The 14,083-nt window shown below is 41.0% G+C and overlaps 1 long non-coding RNA gene across 1 annotated transcript in view; it reads left to right on the top strand.

Moving 5' to 3' along the window:
* Nucleotides 1–10,293: 10,293 nt before the first annotated feature.
* Nucleotides 10,294–14,083, top strand: part of LOC143279544 (uncharacterized) — a 23,289-nt gene continuing 19,499 nt past the window's right edge. Inside the window, exon 1 of the long non-coding RNA XR_013054897.1 lies at nt 10,294–10,599. This is a non-coding gene — a long non-coding RNA (uncharacterized LOC143279544). The remainder of the gene's footprint in view (nt 10,600–14,083) is intronic.

Below are 14,083 nucleotides of genomic sequence, written 5' to 3'. Positions count from 1 at the left end.
CACACACACACACACACACACACACACACACACACAACACAACACACTCCGTTGAAATAGGCTGATAAACAGTCGTCAAATTGAGTATGGCGTTTTTTCTAAATGATATTCTGACAAAAAACAAAACAAAACAAACCCCCCCCCCCCAAAAAAAAAAAAAGCCAAACCAATAATTATGGTATGACAAGATAGCTCGGACAAAAATAACGAGAACTAGACAAAGACAGAAAAGGTCAATTAATTGAAAACAAACAAAACGACAGTGAACAGTAGCATGTATAGTCAGTACTGTCTGTCACTCTGTCTGTCGTTGTCTCTGTCTCTCTCTCTCTGTGCCTTTGTCTGGCTGGTTGTCTGTCTGTTTGTCTGTCTCTCTCCATCCACCCATCTATCTATCTATCTCCTGTAACGTATATCGTATGAAACACTGTGTTTTATGCATATGTGAGTGTCATACATACAGTCAACCTTTGAACTGTTCTAGTTTGCCGGATTAGACCCAGTCGGTTGAAGCAATTAATCGACATAGCTTCGATCATGATGCAGTTAATGCAGTAATCAGAGGGCAACCGAGTGGCTTAACCTGTCACTCACGCAATTATTCAGCTAAGCCCGTGTGTTTTCAAGAGCTGTGGGTTTGAGCGAGCTGGGGGAAAAAAAAGAAGAAGAAGAAACTGGTCTTTTAAGTTCAATGTTTGATTTTTAACAAATAGTACAGAGTGGTAACTCTCTCCATTCACAAGGTACACAACTTCAAGTCAGTGCTGCTTACGCTACCGATTCAGCTAGCACACAGGTAAATAAATTTGTTAATCATTTCATCTCCTGGCCTCATTATTTGTTAATTTCCAATGTTTGATCTTTACGGGTTTTTTTTCAAGCAGGAATTATGCTCACATCCACTGACGCACGCGCGGGTCAAGTAACATGTTTGAAGATCTTACAGCTGGGTTAAAGACATATATATATATATATATATATATATATATATATATATATATATATATATATATATATATATATACATAACTACATGCATGTATATGGATGTGTATTGTGTGTGCGTGTGTTTATGTAAGTTTGTGCCTGCCTATGTGTGCGTATGTGTTAGGGTAGCTGTTAGATACACATGTATGTTAAAATGTATGTATGCAGCGCGCGCGCGCGTTTGTGTGTGTGTGTAGTCGCATTTTGGTGTTTGTATGTAACATAGATATGATGTTGTATGTTAACAAAAGCGTTTTTGTAAAGCACCTAGAGCAGATTTCTGGATAGTGTGCTATATAAGTATCCATTATTATTATTATTATCATTATATATATATATATATATATATATATATATATATATGCATAACTACATGCATGTATATGAATGTGTATTGTGTGTGCGTGTGCGTGTGTTTATGTAAGTTTGTGCCTGCCTATGTGTGCGTATGTGTTAGGGTAGCTGTTGGATACACATGTATGTTAAAATGTATGTATGTATGCAGCGTGTGTGTGTGTGTGTGTGTGTGTGTGTGTGTGTGTGTGTGTGTGTGTGTGTGTGTGTGTGTGTGTATAGGGGCTGCGGTGGGAGCGGGAGAATGCATACGAGTTTTTCGATGCTTGCATGTGTGATTGGATCCGCCAGATTAGGCCTACTCAGTGACTGACTTAGGACTAAATCAAAAACAGACGTGGATGAGCACGAGACATACCTTTAGGGTTTAGCCTACTGATGCAGTGTGTATGCAAGCGTGTGTGTGTGTGTGTGTGTGTGTGTGTGTGTGTGTGTGTGTGTGTGTGTGTGTGTGTGTGTGTGTGTGCGTGTGTGTGTGTGTGTGTGTGCATCTGTCTATGTGAAGGCGGACTATAATTTACGCATCGCATTTTTGAATAAAAATCTTCTTTTTTTTTTCTTTTTTTCTTTTTTTTCTCACATGTATATTCTCACTGGTGTCATGATAGAGACTGTTGGCCTGAGTCATAAAGTCGTTCAGCGTTCTCTCTCTCTCTCTCTCTCTCTCTCTCTCTCTCTCTCTCTCTCTCTCTCTCTCTCTCTCTCTCTCTCTCTCTCTCGGCTCTCGGGTGGGTATGCTGGGTTGACTGCTGTTATGCGTACGAACGCTTAAGGTTATGTATGTACATAAAATTTGAATTTTACGACCTGCAGCGCTCCTGCTCATAACATTTTCCTTTCTTTCTTTCTTTCTTTCTTTCTTTCTTTCCGTCTAAAGCTCTTTACGTATTCGTGTTTGTCTTGGTTGGAAAGGAGGGATAAGTTGTGTTCAGGCTTTGGAAGGTGCTCCTATCTACGTCAGTCAAAGCAGGCTGTTATTCTCATTGTTATCATCATCATCATTATTATTATCATCATTATTATTATTATTATTATTATTATTATTATTATTATTATTATTATTATTATTATATACGCACATATATAACATCCCACATTCGGGTAGCTGACCACCGACATAAATAGATTCTTTTTACAAGTTCGTGGTAGCATAAAATAGAATGAACAGATATATAGATAGATGGCTAGATAGATAGATAGATAAACAAATGAATGAATAAACGAATAAATGAATGAATGAGTTTCAGTTTTCAGTTTCACTTTCTCAATGAGGCGTCACTGCGTTCGGACAAATCCATACACGCTACACCACATCTGTTGAGCAGATGCCTGACCAGCAGCATAACCCAACGCGCTTAGTCAGGCCTTGAGTGCATGCTTATATATTTGTGTACCTATGAAAGTGGATTTCATTTTTATGTAATTTCGCCAGAGGACAACACTCTCGTTGCCATGGGTTCTTTTTCAGTGCGCCAAGTGCGTGCTGCACACGGGACCTCGGTTTATCGTCTCATCCGAAAGACTAGACGCTCAGTTTGATTTTCCAGTCAAACTTAGGAGAAAGGGCGAGAGCGGGATTCGAACCCACACCCTCACAGACTCTCTGTATTGGCAGCTGAGCGTCTTAACCATTCTGCCACCTTCCTCCTCCTGAATGAATGAATGAATAAATAAATAAATAAACGAATGAGTAAATAAATAAAATCGTCTCAAAAGTGAAAAAAAAAACCCAAAGAGTTCCTTCCACCTTGACTTCTCGGCAAAGCTCCACTGACGTCCCCAATCGCACAAAGGGATTAATTTAGGACAGGCTCAGCGTTTCGTGCTGCGATTAAGGGATCAGTTGAAAAAACTGCCTTCCCTGTTACGAAATATATATATATATATATATATATATATATATATATATATATATAGAGAGAGAGAGAGAGAGAGAGAGAGAGAGAGAGAGAGATATAGATAGATAGATAGATATAGATATAGATCTCAGTCACTCTGTTAGTCAGTCAGTCTCCGTCTCTCACTATCTATCTCTCTGTCTTGCGCTGTATACGTCCATCAGTGGCTCTGTTAAGTTTACGGTTTACGGTTTACGCTCCTCAGCTGTTCCCATTAAGATGCTGTTTTTTTGTGTGTGTTTTTTTCCTTATCACTTTATCTTTTATGCACCAAAACAGGAAATAAAGGCAAACATAAGCAGAGCAATCACCAGTGCAGCATTTGAACTCTTTACATCCGTCTGGTATCATCATCTTAGATAAACAGACAGAAAACTAATATATAAACGAAGCGAACTCTTTACATGTCCATACATACATACACACATACATACTACACAAACGCGCGCGCGCACGCACACACACACACACACACACACACACACACACACACACACACACACACACACACACACACACACGTACGTACGTACGTATGTACATACATACATTATATATGTTTATACTCCACGGTAATCCCGTTAAGTTTATTGTTTACGCTTCTTAGTGGTCCTGTTCTATTGTACACTCCTAAGTGGTCCCGTTAAGTTTTACATTCCTAAGTGATCCCTCTGAGGTTTACACTCCTAAGCGGTCCCGTTAAGTTTACATTCCTAAGTGATCCCTTTGAGGTTTACACTCCTGAGCGGTCCCGTTAAGTTTTACATTCCTAAGTGATCCCTTTGAGGTTTAATCTCCTAAGTGGTCCCGTTAAGTTTACATTCCTAAGTGATCCCTTTGAGGTTTACACTCCTAAGCGGTCCCGTTAAGTTTTACATTCCTAAGTGATCCCTTTGAGGTTTACACTCCTAAGCGGTCCCGTTAAGTTTTACATTCCTAAATGATCCCATTCAGGTTTACACTCCTAAGCTGTCCCGTTAAGTTTTACATTCCTAAGTGATCCCTTTGAGGTTTACACTCTTAAGCGGTCCCGTTAAGTTTTACATTCCTAAGTGATCCCTTTGAGGTTTACACTCCTAAGCTGTCCAGTTAAGTTTTACATTCCTAGATCCTAAGTGATCCCTTTGAGGTTTACACTTCTAAGTGGTCCTGTTAAATTTTACTTTCTTAAGTGATCCCTTTGAGGTTTACACTTCTAAGTGGTCCCGTTAAGTTTTACATTCCTAAGTGATCCCTTTGAGATTTACACTCCTAAGCTGTCCCATGAGGTTTTACTATCCTAACTGGTCCCGTTAAAGTTTTATACTCCAAAGTGGTCCCGTTAAGTTTTACGCTTCCAAGCGGTCCTGTTCTATTGTACACTCCTAAGTGATCCCGTTAAGTTTACATTCCTAAGTGATCCCTCTGAGGTTTACACTTCTAAGCGGTCCCGTTAAGTTTTACATTCCTAAGTGATCCCTTTGAGGTTTACACTCCTAAGCGGTCCCGTTAAGTTTTACATTCCTAAGTGATCCCTTTGAGGTTTACACTTCTAAGTGGTCCCGTTAAGTTTTACATTCCCAAGTGATCCCTTTGAGGTTTACACTCCTAAGCGGTCCCGTTAAGTTTTACATTCCTAAGTGATCCCTTTGAGGTTTACACTTCTAAGTGGTCCCGTTAAGTTTTACATTCCTAAGTGATCCCTTTGAGGTTCACACCCCTAAGCGGTCCCGTTAAGTTTTACTTTCTTAAGTGATCCCTTTGAGGTTTACACTTCTAAGTGGTCCGTTTAAGTTTTACATTCCTAAGTGATCCCTTTGAGGTTTACACTCCTGAGCTGCCCGATGAGGTTTTACTATCATAACTGGTCCCGTTAAAGTTTTATACTCCAAAGTGGTCCCGTTAAGTCTTACACTCCAAAGCGGCTCCGTTCCGTTTTATATACTGACAGGGTCCCGCCAAGTTTTACACTCCTAAGTGGTTTCGTTAAGTCATACACTCCTACGTGGTCCGGAAGTTTTACACCCCTAAGTGGTCCCGTTAAGTTTTACACTCCTAAGTGGTCCCGTTAAGTTTTTTCACTCCTAAGCGGTCCCGTTAAGTTTTACATTCCTAAGTGATCCTTTGAGGTTTACACTCCTAAGCGGTCCCGTTAAGTTTTACATTCCTAAGTGATCCCTTTGAGGTTTACACTTCTAAGTGGTCTCGTTAAGTTTTACATTCCAACGTGATCCCTTTGAGGTTTACACTTCTAAGTGGTCCCGTTAAGTTTTACATTCCCAAGTGATCCCTTTGAGGTTTACACTCCTAAGCGGTCCCGTTAAGTTTTACATTCCTAAGTGATCCCTTTGAGGTTTACACTTCTAAGTGGTCCCGTTAAGTTTTACATTCCTAAGTGATCCCTTTGAGGTTTACACCCCTAAGCGGTCCCGTTAAGTTTTACTTTCTTAAGTGATCCCTTTGAGGTTTACACTTCTAAGTGGTCCCGTTAAGTTTTACATTCCTAAGTGATCCCTTTGAGGTTTACACTCCTGAGCTGCCCGATGAGGTTTTACTATCCTAACTGGTCCCGTTAAAGTTTTATACTCCAAAGTGGTCCCGTTAAGTCTTACACTCCAAAGCGGCTCCGTTCCGTTTTATATACTGACAGGGTCCCGCCAAGTTTTACACTCCTAAGTGGTTCCGTTAAGTCATACACTCCTACGTGGTCCGGAAGTTTTACACCCCTAAGTGGTCCCGTTGAGTTTTACACTCCTAAGTGGTCCCGTTAAGTTTTTTCACTCCTAAGTGGTCCCGTTAAGTTTTTCACTGCTAAGTGGTCCCGTTAAGTTTTACACTCCTAAGTGGTCCCGTTAAGTTTTTCACTCCAAAGTGGTCTCGTTAAGTTTTTCACTCCTAAGTGGTCCCGTTAAGTTTTTCACTGCTAAGTGGTCCCGTTAAGTTTTACACTCCTAAGTGGTCCCGTTAAGTTTTTCACTCCAAAGTGGTCCGGAAGTCTTACACTCCAAAGTGGTCTCGTTAAGTTTTTCACTCCTAAGTGGTCCCGTTAAGTTTTTCACTCCAAAGTGGTCCGGAAGTCTTACACTCCTAAGTGGTCCCGTTAAGTTTTGTTAAGTTTTTCACTCCTAAATGGTCCCGTTATGTTTTGCACTCCAAAGTGGTCCCGTTAAAGTTTTTCACTTTAAAGTGGTCCCTATAAGTTTTTTCACTCCAAAGTGGTTCCGTTAAGTTTTTCACTCCTAAATGGTCCCGTTAAAGTTTTACATTCCAAAGTGGTTCCGTTACGTTTTGTATACTTAAAGAGTCCCATCAAGTTTTACACTCCTACGTAGTCCTGTTAAATCTTACACTCCAAAGTGGTTCCGTTAAGTCTTACACTCCTAAGCCATTCCTTTAAGGTGGACACTCTTAAGCGGTCCTGTTAAGGTTTACGCTCCTTAGTGGTCCTGTTAAGTTTTACATTCCAAAGCGGGTCCGTCATAGCTTACACTGCTAAAGTGATCCCGTTAAGTTCACTGTGTAGTTTACTTAGCGATACTTAAAATCCAATGTCTTCATTCGGAAAGGTCCGCTCTATGCATGTGCTTCTTGTAGATGATCTTATTGCGTGTGATCTCACCTTATTTTTGTCGTTTTTATACTGGTATGGAGATTTGACTACTTGGAAAGAAAAGAGAGAGTGTGGGTCAGGGGGGAGGGAGAGCATCAGTTCTGTATATGATGGGGGGTGGGGGTGGGGGGGGGGGAGTGGTAGAGTGACTGGACAAAAACATGACAGTCTATCCTAAGTCGAAGTCAAAAGAAAAAAAAAGAAAAAGAAAAAAAGAAAGAAGAAAAAAAAGGAAAAAAAAAGAAAAAAGAAGAAAAAAGAAAGAAAAAAAAAACAAGAAAAAAGAAAAGAAAGAAAGAAAGAAAGAAAGAAAGAAAAAAACAAACCAAAAAAAAACCAAAAAAAAAAACCAACGGTTTTGTAAGTGGGTCTTGATAATTATGTTCTGAATGAATGCTGCAGTCTATCCCTCTGTTCCTTCTCCCCCCCCCCCCAACCCCGTCCCCCCTGGCCCCCAACCCAACCCCTCCACTCCCCTTACTCCCACTTCCACCGAACTAGCATGACTAAATCTAAAGCTTTTTTTTTTTTTTTTTTTTTTTTTAGGACCCAGCACATCTCTGTTTGCTGATGTAAGCATTACGACAATTTGAGGATCAATACTCGCGAGGAATGTGTATGGGAGATACGAGGTTGAGAGAATTCTCCTCACCCTCAAACCCCACTCTCTCTCTGTATCTCTCTCTCTGTCTCTGTCTCTCTCTCTCTCCCTCCCCCCTCCCTCTCCCTCATGTTTTTTTTTTTCTTTCTTTTTCTTTTTTTTGCAGCGTTGAAGTTTCAAATAGAAAAGAAATTTGTAGGTCAAGGCACAATAAAAGAATGAACGAAAAACGGAGCAAGATCAATAGCAAAAAAGGAACAAGATTAATTACGTACCACACAGTAATTGTGTGTGTGTGTGTGTGTGTGTGTGTGTGTGTGTGTGTGTGTGTGTGTGTGTGTGTGTGTGTGTACACGTGTGTGTGTGTGTGTGTGTGTGTGTGTGTGTGTGTGTGTGTGTGTGTGTGTGTGCACGTGTGTGTGTGTGTGTGTGTGTGTGTGTGTGTGTGTGTGTGTGTGTGTGTGTGTGTGTGTTCACAACCAAGAGGGTCAACAGCGTCGCCAAGGGCAGAGAGTGCAGACAGGGCGAAGTTAGAGACCGGCCAATGAGGCGAGAGGCAATAATGACTGGATTCGATCTCACGTCGGTTCAGTACACACACACACACACACACACACACACACACACACACACACACACACACACCACACCACACCACACACACACAATCACACACACACACAGCCAGGCGCTCATTTCGCTTGCCCACACTTCACGGCTGCTGTCAACATACCCGGTGTAACAGCCTCTTGCTACCCCCTCCCTCGCTCATTTCTTACCTCCGGAGTGATTCTGGGTAAGTCCCGAATGACCCCCGGAGGGATGATATATATATATATATATATATATATATATATATATATATATATATATATATATATATATATATATATATATATATATATGGCTGTCCCATGACCTGGGCCACGCAGATTTTGCCCCAGGGTAAAAAGCAACGGGACATGAATGGACTGTTACACTGGTGATGGGGTGAAGAAATGCACACCCTTGCGTAAGTTTTGACCCTTTGCTCCGTCTCCGTCATCTGCGGAACAATCTGGGTTGTACACGTGTTTGTCTCTTATAACTGATACGGGTTGGTTGTATCGTAGTAGACTGCACTATGTCCTCTACTTTAACTACCTTTATTGTCGTCGTGGTTCGTCATCCTTGTTCACACACACACACACACACACACACACACACACACACACACACACACACACACACACACACACACACACACACACCACACACGAGCGCGCGGAACCCCCCCCACCCCACCTCCACACACACACGACCACGACCCTCACCAGCAACAATCAAGTTATTGTGACCACCCAGCAACCAACTCTATCATTATCAACTTGACAATCATTATTATCATGATACTGTTATCTCTCTTTTTCCCACCTATGTGTCTCTCACTGTCTTTCTCTGTCTTTATCTGTCACTCTGTCTGTCTGTCTGTCTGTCTCTGTCTCTCTGTATGTCTGTCTGTTTCTCTCTCTATCTGTCTCACTGCTCCTCTCCGCAGATACCCCCCACACCCCCTACCCCGTGCGCGCACATGCACATACACGTAAGTATGCTCTCGCGCATACATAGGACGTAGAGTACCTTCAAAGGCATAAGAATGGGTTACTTCTTTAAATACCCTCCGGGGCTTAAAACGTCGCGATGGGTGTCTTCTTTATATGTTACACCGCCTGTCGGTGCGGACACCTCATGCCGTCTCCAGATCAGGTGCAAGTCACTGAACGAGCGTAGAACAATTCCACTGTGTTAAAAATAACTATTTGCAGTCTTAAAAGGGGAAAGAAAGACCATACTTCTCTACACTTCACTGCACTATTATAATCAATGTGCAGTATAGTAGGCTATGTTTATAATTATATTCAAATAATGTTTCTTAATTCTTTCTGTTAAGAATTAAGAATACTAGTTATTACCTGCAGTGTGTGGATATATGTATGAAACGATGTATGTGCTATTTTTTACATTTGTATCTTCGTGATATTTGTAGGGGCTGTTGTTGGCTTTTACAGTTATGGTCCCCATGTTGTTTACTTGTCTATGTTGTGATAATGCACCTGACCAAATTTCTCCAGTTGGAGATAATAAAGTCATTCTTACTACACCACAACTTTATACATCCAACTTGAATTCACCGCGTCAATGTTCCCATTTCCCACCCCTCTCCATCCGCACTGATATGAATATATTATGCTTGTGCGTTTTCATAAACACGTACTCGCTTTCGTGCACATACACACATATATATATATATGCACGAGCCTGAGTATACCAGCTGTGTGCATGCAAGACAAACACACACACAAACTTACTGGCCGAATTATAAATACTTCATCGAAGGCGAATAGTTCATAATGTGAAAAGGGGTTATGAGGTCTTAAACTGATACGATGCGTACTACATTATGTAAATTCGGCAGAGATACATACAAGGCTCCTCAATCAACACCCAATCTATCCCCCCCCCCCCCAACCCGGCCCCCGGCTCCCACCCCCCACCATCCACTCCCCCCCCTCCCCCCCCCCCCTCACACACAGCCATTACCTTTTGCCTACATTTTCCTCGCAACTATTAAAAAAAAAAAAGATATCTACGGGAACAGAATCCGTTAGCTGAAACAGTAAAAGACTCAATATCGAGTCGAATTAAATGCGTTCATTTCTTGACTGCATGTCAGTCAAATCGTAGCGCCACAGTCACCGGTTAACAAAGAAAACGAACAACAACAAATAGATATAGATAGATTAAACAAAAAGGAGGGGGAGAAGATTCGTGTAGTTCCAGAGTGGCTGCTATAAAAGATAAAAAGAACAAGGAGAAAATAAAAAAAAAGAAGTCCGGAACGCTAACCGATGCTTATTATTTCCACTGGGTTTTCCGAGTGTTTTAGTGGGGGCCGGCATTTTGTGTAAGCAGTGCCAAAGTCTTCTTCGCGTTGGCCTGACAAGTATGTGTTGAGTGTTGCATGTTGTGTGTGAACTACCTCGCGAATTACCTGCAGCGATTAAGTCGCTGGGTCCTATTGGACAGAGCCCCAGTTTCTCCGCTGTCATTTCTTTCTAGTGTCGTTCATGTCGTGCCTGGACTGTGTGTTTGGTCGGCGTGTGTTCTGTGTCGCTGCGAGGGCTTGCAAGGTTGGTGGGCTTTGTTTGTTTGTTTGTTTGTTTTTATTGAGTGACTGTTGTGCTGTTTTCGTTTGCTGGAGAGTGAGTGAGTGAGTGAGTGAGTGAGCGTTGAAACGGTGGGTCTGTCTCTCACCTGTCTCTATCTGTTTTCCTCTCAGTCTGTCTCTTTCTCTCTCTCTGTCTGTATGTCTCTGTCTGTCTCTCTCTCTCCTCTCTGTCTCTTCTCCCTGTCTCTGTCTCTCTCTCCCTCTCTCTCTCCTGCTTTCTCTTCATGAGTGAGTGAGTGAGTGAGTTATTAAGCGTTGAAACGGTGGGCCTGTTTCTCACCTGTCTCTATCTCTTTTCCTCTCTTGTCTGTCTCTCTCTGTCTCTTTCTGTCTCTCTCTGTCTGCCTCTGTCTCTCCTCTCTGTCTCTGTCTCTCTCTCTCCCTCTCTCTCTCCTGCTTTCTCTTCATTATTTTCTGTCCCCTTCCCTTCAACCCGACCATGTTTTTCTCTTCATTCCTCGTCTTCTGCTTTCTAATCCTCTGTCTGTCTGTCTGTCTGTCTATTTCTCCTTCTCTCTTCTTCTCTCCCTCTCTTGCTTTCTCTTTTTTCTTTCTTTCTTTCTTTCTTCTTCTTCTCTCTTTCTCTTTATTTTTTTATCTCTCCCATCTCTTTTCCCCTCTTTCTCTTTCTATTTCTACACCCCCCCCCTCTCTCTCTCTCTTTCCCTTCCTCCCTCCCTCCCCCACCATCTCTCTTAAGTCTCTAAATCCACACACACACATCTGGCTGCATGTATAAAACAACAAATAATGATTTTACAAGAATCCTGCATGTGTAGCGTTCATGCAATTGTGAATGCGCGCCAGCTCGTGTATTTGTGCATGTATAAAAAAAAAAAGTTCTTGTTTGTGTGTTTTACTAGCTATACTTCGTTCTATATTGATCATTATAAAACTTAGATTATCCATGTGTAGCATTCACGAAAGTTTGTCAGTCCTGAAGTTTCTTGTAATTGTGTTTTATTTCGTCTGTCTTTATGAATTCATTAGAATCGCTAATTCCTTTGGCTGAAGTCTGCATTATCTACTGTCTGTCTGCTATTCTTTTTGGTATTGGTTTATCAAACATTTTTTTTTTTCAAACAAAGACAGCGTTGGATAACAAATATTCATTCATTCACTCATTCTATCTTTTCTCTGCCTTCTCTTCTACATCTTGTTCTTGCACCTCTTGTCTATTTTCTCCTTGTTCTTGTTCTTCTTTCTCCATGTTCTCTGTCATCGTCCTCGTCCCTCTCCGAGCTTCTCTCCCCCTCGATCTCCACACTCTTTCTGTCTCTGTCTCTGTCTCTCTCTCTCTGTCTCTCTCTCTCTCTCTCTCTCTCTCTCTCTCTCTCTCACATAAATGCCCACTCTTATTCACTCGCCTCGATACATACATACATGCATACATACATACATAATTGTTCTTTTCTCCACCCCCACCCCCCTTTCAGAGCCATGAAACTATTACTCCTTCGTGTACCGTGCTTACTTGCCTTGCCTTGCCCATCGATTTGATCATGTTGATCATTAATTTAGAGCTTTACCGGGCGCGAGATATAGATCGCCTGCCTTCACGTGGAAGCGAACAAGTGCATTTGTCCATTTCCATCGTCGGAAATGGAAGAAAAAGAGAAGCCCTTTCTTTTTTCACTACTGCTTTCTCCTTCCACCCATCCTACTCCTCTTCCTTCCCCTCCTCCTCCTCCTCTTCCCTCTGCTCATTCCATCTTCCTTCCTTTCTCCTCACATATTCCTTCTGCAGCTCCTCCTCTGAAGGAGGCGCCACCCCCTCCTCTTCCTCCTCTTCCTCTTTCATTCCTTTCCGAAGAGGGGACTGTTTAAAGCATGATTGACACCTTGTTTTGTGTGAATGTGTGTCTTCATGTTTTACATTTACTGGCTTATTTATCATCATTGTTGTCTTATTTATTTATTAATTAATTATTATTATTATTATTAATATCACTACCTTTTTTTTCATATTATGATTATTATTTATTTATTTATTTATTTATTTGTGTATTTATTTACTTACTTATGTACGCTTATCTATTATTTATTCACCTTTTTTTTCAAGGCCTGACTAAGCGCGTTGGGCTATTAGTTTAGACTTCAAATACATGTATATATATATATATATATATATATATATATATATATATATATATATATATATATATATATATATCTTTTGTATGTACTTCAACTATTCTTTAGCCGTCGGAGGGCACATTCTTGGGAAAAAAACAACAAAAAAACAAACAAACAAACAAACAAAAACAAACAAACAAAACAAATAAAACCAACTTAAACTGAAAACAATGTGAAACTGCGCTGAACATGGTCACAAGTAGGAAAAAGAGACGAGTGGTTAAAGCGTTGGACTGTCAATCTTAGGGTCCCGGGTTCGAATCACGGTGACGGCGCCTGGTGGGTAAAAGGGTGGAGATTTTTCCGATCTCCCAGGTCAACATATGTGCAGACCTGCTAGTGCCTGAACCCCCCTTCGTGTGTATATGCAAGCAGAAGATCAAATACGCACGTTAAAGATCCTGTAATCCATGTCAGCGTTCGGTGGGTTATGGAAACAAGAACATACCCAGCATGCACACCCCCGAAAACGGAGTATGGCTGCCTACATGGCGGGGTAAAAAAAACGGTCATACAAGTAAAAGCCCACTCGTGTGCATTCGAGTGAACGCAGAAGAAGAAGAAGAAGAAGAAGAAGAAGAAGAAGGATAGAGATATGACAGGACGACATCGTGATCAGAGTAACAACAAGAGAGGAGAGAGGGGGTGTGGGGAGAAAGAGGTGGATAGAGAGGGAGATTGAAGACTGAAGATGTTGTTTTTTTTTCTATTCATAAATGATACTTTATTGTCTCTAACAGAGAGATTGTTGACAGGAGGGCAGGGATATATGCATATATATATATATATATATATATATATATATATAGAGAGAGAGAGAGAGAGAGAGAGAGAGAGAGAGAGAGAGAGACTTGAAACTTGAAAACTGTTTATTGTCATTGCCTACATAAAGGTCTTTTGACAAGGGGGTTCGGGGGTTAACATTTGTTTCAATGCCAACTGATCATATTTCTCATAATGATCAAAAATAAATTATCCACACTGAAGATAAATAAAGATTAGCAGCACACTTACAACACAATAAGCAAAGAAATGAAACAAACAATCAAACAAGAAACAATAAAAACGTACATGAAATACTTCGTGTTTTGACCATCCATTCGCACCGTTATTCAGCATCAACATCAAGCAATAGTATTATCACAAATCTAACTTTATTTCTTTCACACACTCTGTCAGACTCTTTCTCACTAACAACAACACTCCTCCTGAGCGTCTACCCTGAAAAGATAAGAGAGAATGAATGAATGAATGAATGAATGAATGAATGAATGAATCTTTATTTTCCAACGGTGATGATACTAGCACTT

This window comes from Babylonia areolata, chromosome 2, assembly GCF_041734735.1.
Source record: "Babylonia areolata isolate BAREFJ2019XMU chromosome 2, ASM4173473v1, whole genome shotgun sequence".
NCBI classification, from domain to species: Eukaryota; Metazoa; Mollusca; class Gastropoda; order Neogastropoda; family Buccinidae; genus Babylonia; species Babylonia areolata.
Note: the sequence above shows the minus strand (reverse complement) of the source record. Positions and strands in the feature narration are given on the sequence as shown.